This window comes from Anthonomus grandis, chromosome 7 (assembly GCF_022605725.1).
Source record: "Anthonomus grandis grandis chromosome 7, icAntGran1.3, whole genome shotgun sequence".
NCBI lineage: Eukaryota > Metazoa > Arthropoda > Insecta > Coleoptera > Curculionidae > Anthonomus > Anthonomus grandis.
Genome location: NC_065552.1, coordinates 14,850,724 through 14,863,173, shown reverse-complemented (window position 1 = coordinate 14,863,173; position 12,450 = coordinate 14,850,724).

Below are 12,450 nucleotides of genomic sequence, written 5' to 3'. Positions count from 1 at the left end.
GCGTCTGACTCGAAACCATGAAGAGATCCCTCCACTATAAGACTTAGTCTTTTTAGCTTTAAAAAAAACACTAAACTAAAGACTTCAAGTTATTGAGCAATTACTGAAAAACGAAGAAAATTAGTAGAAAAACACAGGCAGCAAAATAAACAAAAATATCACTAATACAACAAAGGAATTAGGAAGATCAGGATATACGCAGGTTAAGCTTTAAAATTTGATTCTATTGGTGTTTACGATACTCTTGATTGCTTCTATAGTTGCGCCGTTTGGAATGTGAGTAAATAAGTACAAAGAGGCCCATGTTGGTTACCGCATTTAATGAAATTTTATAACCAACATAGACATAACTTTCAAAAAAGATATGATTTAAATCATTCTATATTTCGCAATCATATAGAGGATTATATTTGATGTTTATTTTAAATAGATGCAAGTTAGTTAGGCAATGACCAGTACGCTTTCTGATAATGGTGGTGAGGTGTCTTCTGTCCATATATTTGATATTGTCGAATGATGATATTGTTGAATTTTGCTCTAGTTGTAATGTTTATTCTCAGCTTAATATTTCCATTTCATTCGTAGTTGCTTTGTTAAGATAGTTAGCGCTCTATCCTTGTAGATAAAATATTGTTTTTGAGTTTTGTGACTGCACTGATAGAATTCGAACAAAAAATCTTTATTTGTTTAATCGTTAAAATACTCGTTATTCGTTTTTCCGTAGCGCATCGTGAATTATAACTTTTTTTTATTTTAGTTTTGTAGATGCTATGACAGTCTGGTAATATTGTAAAAAAAATATAATTTAGTCTGGGATATGCAACCATAAAACGCTGGAATTAAAGTATAATAGTTATCTTTAAATCTTTCAATTCATTTTTTTCTTATCGAAATGTCACCCTATCCTATTTTAAGATTCATTATAATAGATTTTTAGGAGTGCAATTAATGTTTGAAAATTGAATTAATAACAAAGAAAAGTTACTCCTCTACTGATTTAATATACGGTCGGAACTCTCGGAATTCTAGAATTAAATAGTCGATTTTTTCCTAATGCCAGAATTCAGGCCTATAACTTAAATTTATTCGAGTATTATTTAAGAGCTCTGTATGAATTTTTCTTTATGAAAGTTTAATAGCAAAAAGCTCTGTTCTTCCTTCTGTATTCCAGTCGGAACAAAGAAGGCAGCCTATACAGATGCCTCAGCTAGTAAGATCGCTTTAGTAGTTGATTTCATGAACCCCAAACAAATTCACAAAAACCTCGAATAATACAATTTCTAACCTATTAAGTACTGTCTTGTTATAAGGATTAATATAAGGACGGAACTAAGAACGGACCCTTCATCATGTGGTAGTAAGTATTGGTCCCAAAAATGAGATGGTATAATGCCTACAATATAGAAGTCTATTTTTGAGTAAGTTAAAAATGGCATTGCACAAGTAAATAGAGATATCTAACAGACAATGAAAAGACATTATTATAGTCTATATTAAGCTGCTAGGATCCATTCAAAAAAATGCAGTAAAGATATTTTACATTAGAAAAACTATGTTGTCATAAATTCCGTTCCCCTTGCAAAATTCAAATGCAATCTAAGCGAGTCTTAATCATGATTTGCACCATTTTGAACCCACTTGATGATAAGTAATTTCCGGAGAAGGTAGGATCTTCGTTAGGGAATTAGGTTTAAGGAACTTTATAATATTAAATTGTTTCTATGAATCTGGTAGACAATCTATCTGTAAAATTCTAATATAAACATTAAGAATGATTTGTTTAAAAGTTAGGTGAGAGCATTTGGTGCGACAGAATAGGCTCGGCTAGATGATTTTCAATGTGCTCTCTAGTTCTATTAGAGTAAAGAAAAGAAGGCTTCCATTTTTATTCGGGAATATTAATTGAAAACTAGGGTCAATATTTATAACTGGTATATTTCTGAGAGCAGGTTTTTTTAGATTGGCGAGAAGATTTATATTGAGGTTGCAGTTATCATTTGCTGATTATGAGGCAGGTCGGAAAATGTTTGGTATTGCCTCAATCTATCATACTATACCCATTAGTGTGTAAAGCTAAATTTGCACTGAACATTGTTAGGTCTACAAAACTTGATATGTCATCCGATAATTGGAAACAAATTTTTGAGCTATCACTCACACCAAATCACACCACCGTCGAACACCAAATCATTAAGTACGTTTCCACCTTTCTTGGTAGTACAGTTATTCTATAAGGATTAATGAGCACTGAAATAATGCTGATGTTTTTGGATTAATAATAATAAGTTTTTTCAAAATGTCAGGACTTAAGCTGTTTGGAAAAATCAAGCTTTTTTCATATGCTTTTTTGTTTAGTATATCTTTTTGTCTGTGTATCTAGCTTTTATGCATTATTTTATTTTTTTTTAGAATTTTTAAATTAATGCATTTTAGAAAGAACCTTTAATTGAGTCGGATTTGAAACGTTCTGATCAATCGTTCTTTAAAAATTCTGTCAAATTTTCTTGGGAAATAACTTTATTTTGAAAAAAAAAACATTGAGTGACTGTTGAAATATAAATGGATATTGGTCTTTCGAGTTAATAAAAGACGATTGATTTAGAACGATTTAGATTTTTATACATCCCCTAAAAAGTGAACAGAACTTTTTCTGTGGGTTCATAATTTGTTTTTTCATTTTTAAAGCTTTTACTATAATATTACGTTTAATATTTCCACATGATTTCTTTATACAAAATTTTACAATACATCCTTTTTTATTTCAAGGTTAGTTTGCCTGGCTAACCTTTTACATGATACAAAATTAAACGGTATAAATTTATTATAGTCTTTTTCTAATACAGTTTTTTTTATAAATAAGATTGGCTGCTTAAATATTAATAATTTCAACTTGAATCCTATTCAAAACTTTGTTTTCAACATCTTTCAGATCCGCAAGATTTATATTAAATGTGTATCTAGCAATCCTAATATTATTGTATCTGCCCCTATTAAAAGCCAGTTTTTCAGTAGATTCCAAATAAACTATAAATGTTTTAAAGTTTTGAATAAAAAAACAGTTTTTTTGTCGAATATACAAAGATTATCCACATAGCTAGGCTGACTATCATCAGACATATGCAAAGAAATTTGGCCGCCCTTTCTACCTCCCTCCCCCGTATTTCATTTATTGTTTAAATCACAAAAACTACTGATACAAGCATGCACAAGACTATATATAAACAAGAAAATTGTAACATTTGATAGCAGAAGCACAGTACGTCATCAAAAGATTAGGTTTGCAGTTCTAAGCTCAACTCACCTTTTTTAAGATGAGAATACCACACAAAAGATTAATAAGAAGAATTAAAACACAGCCTCCAAAAAAGCCAACCGCGAAATAGAGGCCTTACTTTAATTTGGTAACACTCTTTAAGGGTATGTGCTATAGTTTCTGTTCACAGAGCTGGACTTTTTCCTGTAACGAGGTAGTCATGCCAATATTGATTTAACTTCGTAAGATTAGGGTGAAAAGATGGTCGCATATTAATAGTCTTAGATTAAATCTTATGTACTATTAAAAATGCTTCAATATATTAGAGTAATGTATTTCATAGCATGTATAAAAAAACATCAGCATTCAATGAACCTTTGGCGTTGCTTAATATCAATTTTAGTTGGCGTGATCTATTATTTTTTTAGTCTTTCTGTTTTCAGTCACGTTTGTTATTTCTTGTTCTTTGTCTTGTTGCTTTGAGTTTCACATAAAGTCGTAAAGTAATGTAAAATGTGGATAACTCAATTGTTCCCTATTTTTTTTTTTAATTCGGGAATAAAAATAATTTAAGAAATTTCTCGTTTTTCAATAGCTTAAAAGACCGTATTAATTATACGGTGAAATACAATAAAGGCTCTGAATAAAGGTTACTATAATTTCCAACATTATCCTGGCATCTTTCAAATTTAAAATGCAATTTATTTTTTAATCATATTTTTTTTACTAGTAAAGTCCAGTTTTAAGTAAGTGTTTATAATGCTATATAAAATAACGACAGGGAAACGTAGGAATGATAAAGTTTTATTTTCTTTTAAACATGTGCAATTTTAATGAAATACATATCTGCACCTTTCATCATATACTAGGGCACCTCTAAGGCTGTATACCGTGATAACTTATTAACACAAAACTTAATTAATTATAAATCACAAAACAGTTTTACCAAAAACGGATTAGGACTCTATTTAGAAGTGATTTTAGGGTTAGAGAATTGAAGCTTAGGCATTGTCCAAAATGGCAGACCCGATGGCCATCGATGGCCACCTCCAGTTGTTTGCTGCTTTTGTTTTACAGCATTTTTATTACAGAATAATAATAATAATATCAGCATGCATTATTTTGCTGTCTGACTGCATGCTGCAAAGAAAGCATTCTTATTTTTTTTACGAACTATGCCTAGCTGTTTATACTCCTTCCGAAGGAGTTTTAATTTTATTCTTGAATAGTGTTCAAATGTTACAATAATGTTCTCAGTTTCATTAGGCAATACCAAACATAATTAAATTCTTAAAATTACGATCTTATGTGGGTTGTACGGTGATGTATGTTAAGCTGCTGTTGTAATATTTTGCGAAATTTTATTGCAAGTAATACAGTTACCCAATCTAAGTCAGTACTATTAAAGGCATAAAAGGCATACTGAAAAAGCACGTTGCCATATTTAACTTTTCGAAACATACTTACCTCTCTCTCTAGGAATCTATTTCTAAACTAGAATAGAAATAGCTCAGTGGCAAGTGAGATGTTTTGTTTACAAATATATTTACCGATTCTCTGTCGTCACGTTTACATATATTTCCAAAAGAGCACATTCTCAGCTATATATGTGGTCGTCCTAAAGGTGACGAAAATAAACAGCAAAAGACGTGGATATTGGAAAACCAAGTGTTAAAATACTTCATACAAATAAATACTAGCCTTATAAGATGCAAGTTCATCAAAATCTTGAATTTTGTGAGCTTTTGCAAAATAAATGTATTTGGAGAATTTAAATTCAGTAGAAAATATACTTTTTTCCAATGAAACCACTTCAATAGGCGTAAGGACCTATAACTATCGGTACTGATTCGGTGTAAGTCCCCACTAGATGACGGAAGGATATACACAACTCAATCGAAAAATAAACGTGTGGGCGGGTTTTGGTGACATTATTATCGCGCCTTTCTTCTCTGAAGAAAATTTAACAGGTGAGAGATACCTGAGCTTTCTAGAAGAGGAACTTGTTCTCGGTCTGGCTATCCTTTTTCCCGAAATAGAATGTCAGAATTTGCCACACCATAACATCTGATTCCAACAAGATAGTGCTGCCCCATTTTGCTGTGGAAGTTCGAACTTATTTGCACGACACTTTCCCAAACAGGTAGATTGGAAGGAGCGGTGTTATTGAATCACTAGACTTTTTTTATGGGGATACCTTAAGGAAGACGAATTTAAAATCGGCAAATCTCGATGATTTGAAACAATACATCCGTTCAGAAATACGTCGAATAACGGCCGAAATGTTCGAAATGTGCAGCAGGAATTTGTAGATCGATTAGGCTATTGTCAGTTGACTAACCGAGGACATTTGGAATATTTGCTGAAATAAATTTATTTTTAAGTTTACGATGGTTTAGTTTCAATAGAATAAAACGTTTTAGAAGTATTTTATTTTTCCTTTTTTTCATGACCTTTTTTTAATTTTCAAATTTTGAATAAGAATAACTACAAAACGCTTGGACTTAGATATAGCATATGCTACATGAAAAATGTTTAGAATTGTAAGGGCAATCCAAAAATGCAATAAAAAAATAGGGTTGCGATTTGGAAAAAAAAATATTTTTACGACATATTAAATTTATTCCTTACTTTACGATCAACCTGTCAACTATGTTGTGATATAAAATAAGTGCAAAACTAATATTTGTTTATTGCAATAAAAATGTGCAAAATTTTAAAAATTTGTATCTTAAAACATGAATTATTAAATAATCTATTAAATATTCAATATACATATAAATGCTTCTCTTTATGTAAGTACCTTTATTCTAATAAAGTGCATGGAAACATACAAATACATAGTTCATAAAAGGTAGTTTTACTTATATTTAAAGTCTACTCTATTATTAATAAATCTTTGACATGTAAATTTTTTTTTATCATGTCACTGGTGATTCCTTGTGTCGAGCGGCGTTATATTATAATATACAGGGTGACAATTTCAAGAGTAGCCATGGCTTATAATTTTTAAACCGTAAAAGATATAAAAAAATGCTTAAAACCGTTTCTATAGAAACAAGGGGGAACCAAAATGATGAATTTTTTAGAGATATACTATCATCCCCCTAACTCCCAGAGCCACCCCCTTAAAAATTTTAAATTGGAAGAGTAGTCGAGTGATACCTTGTTTGAAAGGTCTATTAATTCCCTATATTTTGCCGTCTTACTCATTAAAATCAATGCAACCATTTCCGAGATATGTATGTCCTTTTAAATGTTAGTCAATTCATTTTACTATCAGAATAAAAATATTTATTATGATACAAAAATGAATTGTTAAAAGCCAAAACAAAACTCCAATAAATAGTACACTTATACTGAAATTATTGAATTGTCGGAATGGTATTTGGCGATGTAAAAAAAGGAAAATTTTCGATGCCTGCCATTCTCGAAATATTTGTTGTTTTTTGTTTATTTAAATTTTGCCTTAAAATGTTCAACTTTTGCTTTGGTTAGTAATATCGTGGTTCTTTTTGTGATTTAAAGTTCTCTCACTGCTCTAGTTTTATTTTTACAATGGTTTATACGATCGCCGAAAGAGTTGAAATGATATTTATTTATGGTTCTCAAAATCAAGCTGTTTTCGTAGAAGTGCCACAATATTTAATGAGAGGCACCCAGATAAGCAGGTTGGGCATTATTACATCCAGAAGTTGGTAAGAAAATTTGAAGAAACTGGGTTTGTAGGTAATATAAAGAAAAATCAGCCAAGAATACTGGATGAAGCAACTCAGATTGAGGTTCTTGGGCATTTTGCTATGGATCCTGGTATGTCGACTCATCAAGCAGCAGCTGCCACAGGAGTGTCTCGTGAATCAGTACGAAAGATATTAAAAATTAATAAATTCCATCCTTACAAGCTACAGATTGTTCAAGAACTTGGTGATGACGATTCAGACAGGCGGATAGAATTTTGTGAATTAATGACCCAAAAAATAATAAATGAGCCACGTTTTATAAAAAACATTTGTTTCAGTGACGAGTGCACTTTTTATTTAAACGGTAACGTTAATAAGCAAAACTGCCGTTACTGGAGTGATGAGAATCCCCATATTTTTAGGGAAGGGCACACCCAATATCCCCAAAAAATAAATGTGTGGGCCGGAATTCTAGGGAATAATATAATTGGGCCATTGTTTATTGATGATAATCTAAATGGAGAAATTTATGCTGAAATGTTAGAAACAACTGTTGAGCCTTTAGTAATAACGGAATTGGAAAACCAAAGGGATGAAAATGGAGATCTTGTTCTTGATGAAAATTTATTGCATTTTCAACAAGACGGGGCCCCACCACATTATGTATTGCCTGTTAGAGAGTGGCTAGATAATCATTATCCAGACCAATGGATTGGTAGAAGAGGACCTATTGAGTGGCCGCCAAGATCGCCAGATCTCACCCCTCTCGATTTTTTTCTTTGGGGTCACCTAAAATCGGTCGTTTTCAAAACGCAGCCTGCCACCATTAAGGAGCTAAAACAAAGAATTACACAAGAGTGCCGATTATTAACAACTGAAGTTTTTAGAAATGTTCGTCAAGAGTTTGAAAACAGATTGTACTTTTGCTTGCAAAATAATGCCACCTTGAGCATTTAATAAAATAATTAAAGTTCAATGCAGATTTTTATTGTTTTAAAAATAGAATAAACACAATATTGCAGAGTGTTTTCCTAGTTCTTAACCATTTGTACTAATGTTCTAATGTTAAATATTTTATGACATTTTCAAAATATGTTAATTTTATAAGAAATTAAAAAACACTTAAATAACCTTTAATAAAATATTAAAATTGGCATAACCCTAAAATAAATGCATTAATTATTATAAGTAGGGTCGCATAATATAGGGAATTAATAGACCTTTCAAACAAGGTATCACTCGACTACCCTTCCAATTTAAAATTTTTAAGGGGGTGGCTCTGGGGGTTAGGGGGATGATAGTATATCCCTAAAAAATTCATTATTTTGGTTCCCCCGTGTTACTATAGAAACGGTTTTAAGCATTTTTTTATATCTTTTACGGTTTAAAAATTATAAGCCATGGCTACTCTTGAAATTGTCACCCTGAATATAAGGCATATTGAACCAAAGTAAAAATTTCAAGCCAGTACCTTTTATGAAACTGACTTGGTTTCATTACTTGAATAATTAGTAACAAGCAAGCAAGGTATATCTTAAAAAGGAAATTTTTCCTATGAATTCTAGAATTTCTGTCCTCTATGGCCTTTCTAAGATTCACAATTAGACCAGTAGTGTTTTTTGTCAAACCACCTTATTATAACTTGTCAACCTGGTTAAATACCACAGTGAGAGGCGTAACTGGTTTTAGAACACTCATTCTACGAAAAAGATCAGTAGATTTAACTATTAAAAAAAAAAAATTAACATACCAGAGAGTTCAAAATTAATTTCTCTGGATGTTAAAAATGTATTCCAAAGCATTCTACCTGGTGATTGCCTTGATTTGGTCAGATGTCTTTTGCTCAACCCTTCACAGACTTATTGTTGATGATCTTTTAAAGCTTTTCAAGCTAGTACTTGATCAGAATATTTTCATTTTTAATAACAGATTTTTCAGACAAGTTGCTAGACTAACAATGCCTCTTACCTCTTTTGAACGAGATTTTTATGAATGATTTAGAGAAAAGGATTGTCAATGGTAAGTTTGGTGCTTTTCTCACCGTATATAGGAGATGCGTGGATGATATTATTGTCGTGTGGAATGACAATGATCTAGAATTGGCGGATTTCCTCATTTCTATAAACTCTCTTCAGGTAAATATCTCGTTCACAATTGAGGAAGAAAAAGATAGAATATTACTTTTTTTTATGTGCTTATTTCAAAAAATATCAACAAACATAAATTTGAAATCTACCGCAAATTTACAACTGCGGTCAATGTTATACAATATCCTCGAACTCCCCACACTCCTACAAATTTGACCCTTTTAATTCCATTTTTTTATTGCGTTTTCAACTTTCCCCTTTTTAAAGAAGCATAATTAAACATTTCGCGTTTAATAATGGTTATCCGCTTAATATTAATAATCGCCTTTATTATAAATTTTGTAATAAATGCAAACTCACCTACAACTTAATTCATTTCAATAATGAAAACCGCCACCTTTTTTGATCAATATTCTTTTTTTGGTAATATTTCTTTTCAGCTTGCAAAGTTTGTTAAATCTTCAAATCTCATAATTGCATTTAAATGAGCAAACAATTTAAAAAGGCAACTAGTTAGTGTGATAGTTAAGGCTGATTTATGACCGTTATGCCATTTACATAGGGCAATTGGGGTGTCAATTTTCCACCAGAGTAAAAGAACATATAGGTTTACGAACAGGGATACTGATATTATCGAAACTAAATCGGGGTTTGCGAATCATTTATTGACCTCCTCACACAGTTTTTCTTTAACGCAAGGAGCTGATATTTTACACAAATGCTCAAAAGGCAAAAAACTCGACCTGTAAGAGAAAATGGAAGTAACTAAAGCTAAGAAAAGCTCCGTCTGCTGTGTGTGTTAATGACATTTTTATGTTTGGACCTCACCCCATTTATAACAGCCTATCTTTTTAAATTTAAGTCCTTTTCTTTTTAATTTTTATTGATAAAATATTATATATATTTATTGATACAGTTAGGATTATTTTGCTGGTTTATTGTGTGACTTGATGGCCTATGGGTTAAACATATGCGTGTGTTTCTTAACTTATTAAAGCTGAGAATAATTTCTTTTTCACTTTGACGCGTTTTTAGCATTTGGCTTGTTACACTATGTCCAAAGCATGAATTCAAGATTTTTACAACATTTGTGTATAAAATAACTAAAAAAACAAGTGTCCCCATATGGAACCTTTAGACCTGAGTCTATTTCTAAATACACATACTGAACAAAAATGTAAAAAAATATTGTATGGAAAATATATTTTAATCGACAATGAAAATTTTGAAAACAGTCTATACAAGTCCACAAAGGCTTGCAGTCGTAAAAAGACTGTCGATAAAAGTTGTATCTGAATGTCTTTTTGTTAGATAATTCGTCAATAATTTGTAAGAGAGTTGCTGCTGAGATTCGTAGTTTATAAGGTATCCAGTTGGAGTGTTAAAGTACCAAATCTTAACAGTCAAGACATCCTGTTAATACTTATAATATTACAATAATTACGGTATATTATTTTTTAAAATAAAGTATAACCTTAAAAAAATCATTTGACACGAACAAAATCAATATACTTCGCGAGCGACTTCTACAGTACAAAGTTTTATATCATATTTTATAAACGTTCTTTTTGTCAAAAAAAAAAAATATTTTTAGGCCTGATGATGCTCTTATAGAAGAGAAACGCATATAGCCCTTTAAAAAATTATATATATTTTTAATGAGAGCCTGACTTGGTGTTTGTACTTTATTTTTCTATTTCATGTAATAGATTTTACAATAGATCTTCGACAATTAAGAAATCCACGTTTACTGTATTAATTAAATCGAAAGTTAACATGCTCATTTCACAGATACATATAAATGCAGGTACGTACACTTAAACCTTATTTTTTCTTGAAGTGATAAAGTTTTTTATTTATTAATTAATTTATTTATTCCATACATAAGTCAAAAATTTGAACAAAAGATAAAATGTGGTTATAAAATTTGGAAGGTGTTGTCAGTTCCACTTTAGCAAAAGGGAGGAGTCCATAATAAAAACCCCTGCTGTTCTTAATTTTTTTAATGTACCTTTTTTTGTTTTTTTTTTACTTTTGTTTTATTATGTTGTAAAATTTCATAGGGAATTTAAATTTATTTTTTAATATTTATGTTTTGTATTTCTACTATTATTGTAATATAAGTATTACGTTTTTAAATTATTATTACCTATTTGTTCAGCAACTTTCTGATACATGGGTTCAACTTTTTTTGTGATTATTTACATAACATTATAAAAGGTGCGTTTAAGAAGGACTTCAAATGAGATCTTTTGGAATTTATTTCTAACAAAATGAAGGGATCATGCAGTTTAGCCATAGAATATTTGGCAAATTATGTAATTAGTAACATCCCTTTTCACTGAGGGCCAGTTATAGTTTCTTTTAAGGTGTTTAATTATGAACCTATGGTTACATTTTATTTTTTTTCATTCTGTTCACCATAAACATCATTGACTATTTTTGTAAATTTAGCGATTTTTGAATATAAAGATTTTTTTAAAAGTAAACTCGGTTAAAATCAACATAAAAATAAAGAAAATACGTTCTTTTAACCAAAGAGCATTTGACAAAACTCGAAGTATCCAGACTCTGTAACATGCCATGCAAGTCATGTGGATATATCTCAATTTGGTGAAAGCCATTCGACAAATCTAAAGTAAGCTTCTATCTACTTGATTAACGTCGTATATTCATCGCACCTGCAATGCGAAACCGATCAGCCTTTGCAATCCAGGCAGCTTTTGAGCATTTAAAACCTTATCTGTTGCCGTCAACCAGACTACCGAATCGTACATTACTCTAGGTCTGATCACAGCAGTATATATATAGTCAATGTAGTATATTGGGCTTTAAACTTTTTTTTCTACCAACTACCCTCAAAATCGAAAGCGAGAAAATTTCAATTCTTTAGTGGAATGCTTCGGTGAAGTGTTATTATTCTGCCTTAGCTTGCTATCGCTTGTGTAAGTACTTGACCTCTTGCTTGATTTGCATTAGTTTCTGGTACATTACCGGCGGCCTTGGTCCTATAAGATTTCTCCTTTTCGTGAAAAGTATGAGCTCTATTTTAGCAGGATTGACAGAGAGACCGGCGTGTTCCTGACCTGTAGAGCCTCGCAGATCTCCTTAGTTTTCACCTTATCGAAGGCTATTTCAACGTCAAAGAAGACTGCTAATGTAACTTCCTTATTTTTTTCAACTACGACGTGTAGAGCAGTTTCAGTAGAGCGCTCTTTGATGTACGAGTGTTGATTCTAGGAAGTGGATTTGCCTTTGACATTGCCGTAATTAAATGTTTATCAATCATTCTCTTTGAGGGTTCCATTAGAAAGAGCTGGCTGATAAACTAATGGGCTTATAAGACTTCCCCAGGCTGTCCTCTTTTTCGCCCACTTGGGAATAAAGACCCATCTGGGAATAAAGTCCACATTCGCTACTCTCCATGTCT